Raw genomic sequence first — 6094 nt, forward strand, 5'->3', positions numbered from 1 at the left:
GACTCTTGATATGAAAAACCACTTCTCTTCCCTTACAGTACTGTAATGTAGGGAAGAGAAGATAATAATTTGGCAGATTCCCAGGTACAGTCTCACCCCATCAGCTGTCAGAAATGTGTCCCATTCTACTGTGGCCAAAGCTATAGAAAATTATACTTCCGTATGTCCATTTGGCAGGTAGTGCTAAGTAATACCACATCCAAGATGCTGATGTCAGAAACAGTTATAACAAAATGGGGAAGTTAATAGACATTTACTCCTTAAACTGTACTTAAGCTGTACTTTTTGCCATTTATATCCAAAGATGAGAAGTTGCCCATGTAAAAACGACACATAGACGCTCAGCAAGATGGGCAAACAGCCGTATTACAGTACGCACCCAGGTAGGAATTTGACATTCACAAGGACAGCTGGAGATTGTGTGAGAGGTGAATCAGTGTCATAGTGACCCAGCGTGAATTCTTCCTTAAGCTAAAGAAAGGCAAAATCTGTATCACCGTGATCTCCACAACAGAGCCCAGCAAACCTTGGTGTGATCCATTATATGGTTGAGCCAAGCCTGGCCTGGCACAGGGCTGCATTTCAAGGCTGGCCTTGCGGTTGAAGAATTGGGTAGCCAGAAGCGACAGAGTCAGCCTGTCAATCAGAGATGCTCCAGGGCAGGTGGACGGATGATGTGACTCTTGCGCCAGGAATTGCACCCGGAATTAGCACCCGTCATTTGCCATCAACCCACTAAGAACAAATACTGTAGCTAAAGGGATCCAGCTGCTCCCGCATGAGACTGCCCACTGCAACTTGGCCTGAGTGCATGCTCTCGCCATCCTTTGTTACACACCCGGCTCCCAGGTTCGGCTTATGGTCACACACTCACAGCCTGTTGAGGCACGCGGATCTTGCCAGCCCCCCTTGCTCTCTACCTGGGTTTTCCAGATAGGTGCGGCTGGAGCAGACAGACACACTGCCCTGGTCAACAGCCGGTAAATAATTAGGGACACACGCAAATCACTTCCAACCGAACACTGAGGCACAAGAGGTTCTTTGTAATACACGGAGACCCAGTGAATTTAAAGTACCAGCAAAACTTTACTGGTTGCAAGGTACATTTGCTCTTTCTCAAACACACACACACACACGCTCATCCACACTTACCCAGGTCCTTCCCAACTAGGCTGCCAGGCACTAGCTAGAGGGACGGAAGCCGCCAAGTCTGGATCCAAAGGTGACTCAGATGACTCAGCTCAGAGGACTCAGAGTGGTCCAGCTTTGGGACCCCTTTTATCCCCAAAAGTCCTTGCTGGGTTGATTTACAAGTGGATGGGACTGGGGTGAGGGTTTCCAGGTGCTCAGGCCCAACTTCCTTTGTCTGGTTCAGGTGACACTTCTTTGTTTCCTTAACGACCTGCTTCCTTCTTATCGACCTCCCCGAAGGGATCTCATAGACAAGAGTCCTGGCTTTTGTCCTCTCTGCTTCAGCCTCGTCTCACACCTTCCTCCCTGCCAGCCTGCACACGGGACCGTACAGTGCTGCCGAAAGAGGGAGCCTGATCATGTACTTGTGACGGCAAGGTGTACTTTTTTGGCTGCTATGCCTCTACACAGGTAACTCCATTCCAGTTGGGCAGCAGATGCATATCCCTAGTAAATATTATGGGATATCACGTATCTCCCTTTTTAATTTGGATGACAGGTGTTTGAAAAATACAGCTCGGTGTATAGCTGCCCTAGATTGCCATGGCGCCTCTTAATAAGCTCACGGAAGTGCATTGTCCAAGTCTGTCTATACAAGCATTACAGGCTCTGCTTAAAAACTTGGAACGGAGTAAACTGTGAAACTTCATGAGAACGGCAGCGGCGTTAGTATTACCTGACTCTTAACAAGCCCTCTGGGAAGAAGGGGTGAGCAGTAGCAGGACCATGTTTGTGGAGTAGATAAAACTATTCCAGATGGTGAAAAGACAGGCGAGTAACCGAGGGCTTTTTGAGCACAAATAAGTCAGTTACAGCCCCCCCCCCAAATTTGCACAACCTGCAGGAGTTTTAACCTTGACTAGGTTTGTTTATTCAGGGTGGCTTGGTGTATTGTGTGAACACAGCCTGTTTGGCTCATTCGTGATTGAGTGTATTCTGAAAATCCAGAAAACAGGGCTAAATCAGTATAGGTAGTCCCTAGTTTAAGAACAAGTTCCGTCTCCAAGGTCTGTCCTTAAGTTGAATTTGTACATAAATCAGAATAGTATCATTGTATAACACTGGGTAAGGAGTATTGTGTAATGAACTCGGACCATTGTGTATTTAACTTGAATCACTGTGTATTTAACTCAAATTATACTACAGTAGGCTCTGTTCTTAACTATGGGTCATCTGTAACCCAGACGTTCTTAACCCGGGAACTGTATTTAAGCTAAGAGGGTCATGTGACTGCAGTCCATAATCGATTTGATGTGTCTGAATTTCCCTGAAAAGAAATTTTAGGATTGTCGAGCTAGTGCAATGAAACTACGGGGCAGAATCTGCAACAGATGTGATCAAGTTAAAATGTATGCTAGGCATAGTTTGGAAAAGAACAGAAGACATAGCCTTTTAACCTAGGATTTAGAAAGGTTTGGTAATACAGCTGGCTATTGGATCACTCACCTGTCATAAGGTTATTACATGCATAATCTTCCAGAGATTTAAACAGATTTGGCACCCTAAGGACCAAAGTATGTTTTCTCATGGCCTCATCAAATGGCTTGGTATTTCCACATCTCTAGGAAATCACCCACAGCTTGGATCTTTGAAACATGATGTCACAGTCCAGTCAAGTTTTGGCTCTTACAATTATTCCAAGGGGAGGTACAGCCATATTGACGTTTACTTCAGTTCATATGTTTCGTATATTTGGTTTCTGCTTCAACTTTTCAGAAGATGTTCTAATTCAGTATAGTTTTCTTAGATGTCAAGGAAAGGGCAGTTCGCCTCTTTGGGGACCCACTGAACTGGAATTACAGACCCCCAGCTGTAATTAGACTGAGACAAGTTTCAATTAAAATTCTTTTGAGTTCTTTGTTTCTAGCTGTTTAATGAAGTTTACCATTATATGAGTTTTTAATATATTTGATCTCTCGGTTAGATCAGGTAAAAATTAATATAAGCAAAACTGGAGACTGTAATGATCCTCATCTCAAATTTTCCACCCCCTGCGTTTCTCGGCAGTCTCCAAAACTGACTCAACTCTACAGGTCAGTAGAATTATGACACAGAAACAGAGAACTTCATTATTCTTCTCAAGTGTCATTTCTAGACTGAATGACAACATTAGGAGATCAGGCCAGACTCCAGATTACTGTATCATAAAATTACATTAGCAGGAATTATCTATCCTCAAATGATTCTGTGCCCTGAATGATAATGCAGGACTAAAAGATTAAAATGCAATTATACTTATTTAAAGTCAAGGAAGGTTAATGAAATGTTTTCCAAGCTAAAGAAAATCTGCATACCGCCTCCCCCCCCCCATCAACAGCCTGAAAGTGGTTAATGAAATCAGTCAACGTACCAAACTCAGGGGACGACTGGCAAAATTAATTTAGCACAAGAGAAAAGGTGAAAAGGGCAATATCTCTGAAGGATCTGTTTTGATCGCAGCTGCAGCATGTTTCTGAAGTATCCCTATGTAGGCCCAACTTGAGCACTTTTTGGTGGTGTCCAAATTTAATAAATAAAAAATAAATCATAACTGGCTGAGTTGGCACAAGATGCTAAACTAGAGCCAGAGAAACCATATTAGGACTTAGAGTGCTGTGCCAGTATTAGAATTGTTTATTTCCCCCAGTCCCCAGACTAATGGCCAGGTATCTTCCGTGTGAATGCAAGGTAGCCCATCTCAATCTTACTTTGCGGTGCCCCTCTTCCCAGTTTACCTGTTGAGACAAAGTTCAAGATGGCACTTGCTGAGAGGTAGGAATGCTTCTGCCCTTCCCTTGTAGCCTCCACACTATTTATGCCAGCCAACTCCAGGGCGCCTTCGCTTTCTCAGGATGAAGGTCCTGCATGCATAGCACCAGTGTTCGATGGGAGATGCGGTCTCATTTGGCAGATCTCACTTTCCCCAGATATACTCCACCCCCTCTTATGCCACTTGAATCCATCCAGATGCATACAGAGGCAGAAGATACCCCAAGCTCTGGGAAAGCTGCATGGCTCAATGCACACCCAATGACAGGTCTCTATAGAGAGAGAGAGATGCCTACCAATGTGCTCGTGGAACGAATGAAGGCTTAAATTGCAACGGAACCCTTACTGATGCCACCTGAAGCCTCCCGGATGTTGCTTGGACTACAACTCCCAGAATTCCCATTCACCAATTGTCTTCCCAGAATTCTGGGAGTTGTAGTTCCAGCTCTTCTGGAGGAACAAACTGGTGGTGGGTGCCTGTTTTTTGCTGTCGAACTGAAGTTAAGTAGAAAAAGCAGAGGAGGAAGCATCACTCATGTCCCAAGTTCAACCCCAGTTGCTTCTGCTGCACAAGCCCTCCAGTAGTCTGGCAGAATTCTGTTAGAACAGGAGCACCCATGCACAGGCAGGGAAGTTGCAAAAACATCATTAAACCCTGCCCTACTAATTGACGAGTGGATGCAAAAAAGAACAACAGGGAGGCTACAGCGGCAAATCTTTTTGCAGTTCGCCTTCTACCTGGGGGATTCGCTCCAGCAGCCCATCCCCGGCATCTACTTGAACTACAATGGCAGAGGGCATGGTGTGGAGGTTACCGCCTAGATGCAACACTGCCTAGTGACGGAAAAAACACGGTGGTTTTAATGATGGAAGCTGAAGTTGTATGCGTGACGTGGAGGAATGGAGCACTCATTTTTGCCCTACTCATAGAAAATACCTTTAGTTCCAAGTAGCTCCTATAAAACCTCCACTGGAGTTAAGTGAACACCAAAAAAAACCCTTCCTTGGATCAGTTCAGACCAGTGTTTTTCAAACTTGGCAACTTTAAGATGTGTGGACTTCAACTCCCATGGCTGGCTGAGGAATTCTGGGAATTGAAGTCCACACATCTTAAAGTTGCCAAGTTTGAAAAACACTGGTCTGAACTATTTGCCCAACTAAATATTGGCTCTTTTAACTGGCAGAGGTTTTCCAGGATCCCCAGCTCACCAGCCCCTTTCCAGTGGTTTCTGATCCTTCCTTCTGACAGCACCAGGGACTTAATCCCGGTTTTTGGACATGCAAAGCTTTCTCTGCCATGTGAAGCTCTAATTTCTCCCAATACCCTGAGTTTAGTCAGTGCTGCTGCTCGCCACCTAACACAGCCGCCGCCTGATCCATTATTGGGCACCTTCTAGACCTCGAATTAAGAGAGGGGCACATCGAGGTTCCCACTGGCATGGCTACTGAGAGGCTGACTAACCTAGTAAGAGCTGTGGGGCTCTATGGAGAGCATTGTATGCCTGGTTGATTCAAACCATTGTGAAATTCAGACCACACAACTGCTTTTTACTCTCATGAGTTTACTCATCCCTAAGCCACATCCAACATGTCATTAAACCTCCCCACAATTCTCTCTACTACTTTTGGGCCCTTGTTAATGGTTGCTCCCAACATCATGGTCTTTCTAGTCACGACTCTGTTAATTATTAGACTGTGGCTTCTCCTGGGATCAAGAGCCACAAGTTTTCTTCTGCATTCTCTCTTCTGGTACGTCATATCTCACTCTGCCCTGCCACCCCATTATTCTGCATATCCTACCTGCTTATCTTAGTCATTCAAGACTACCTGCTCAATATAACCAAGACCTGATATGAAGTATGGAAAAGCTTCTTTTTTATGGCTGAAGACTGAACCTATTCCGAAGTAGGACTGAAGCTACTGGTGAAACTCTGCTTCTGCTTTCCTCCATCACAACCTTCTCTGAAAGTCATCTGGGTTGGAGAGGGAGGGTGCTAGGCTTGTATGAAATAATTTATTGGCAAAAGAAATAAGACAACAGGTAAGAACTTAAGGACAATATATTACATGTATGCAAAGGCATTGCATTAGCTGGTGTGCGCTCATCGCATAATCGTGAATATATTTCCAACCCCAGTTGGGCACGTCTATGAAA

Source organism: Python bivittatus, unplaced genomic scaffold (assembly GCF_059951505.1).
Source record: "Python bivittatus isolate LINGU-HERP-01145 unplaced genomic scaffold, Pbiv_v1 ctg000070_np1212, whole genome shotgun sequence".
NCBI classification, from domain to species: Eukaryota; Metazoa; Chordata; class Lepidosauria; order Squamata; family Pythonidae; genus Python; species Python bivittatus.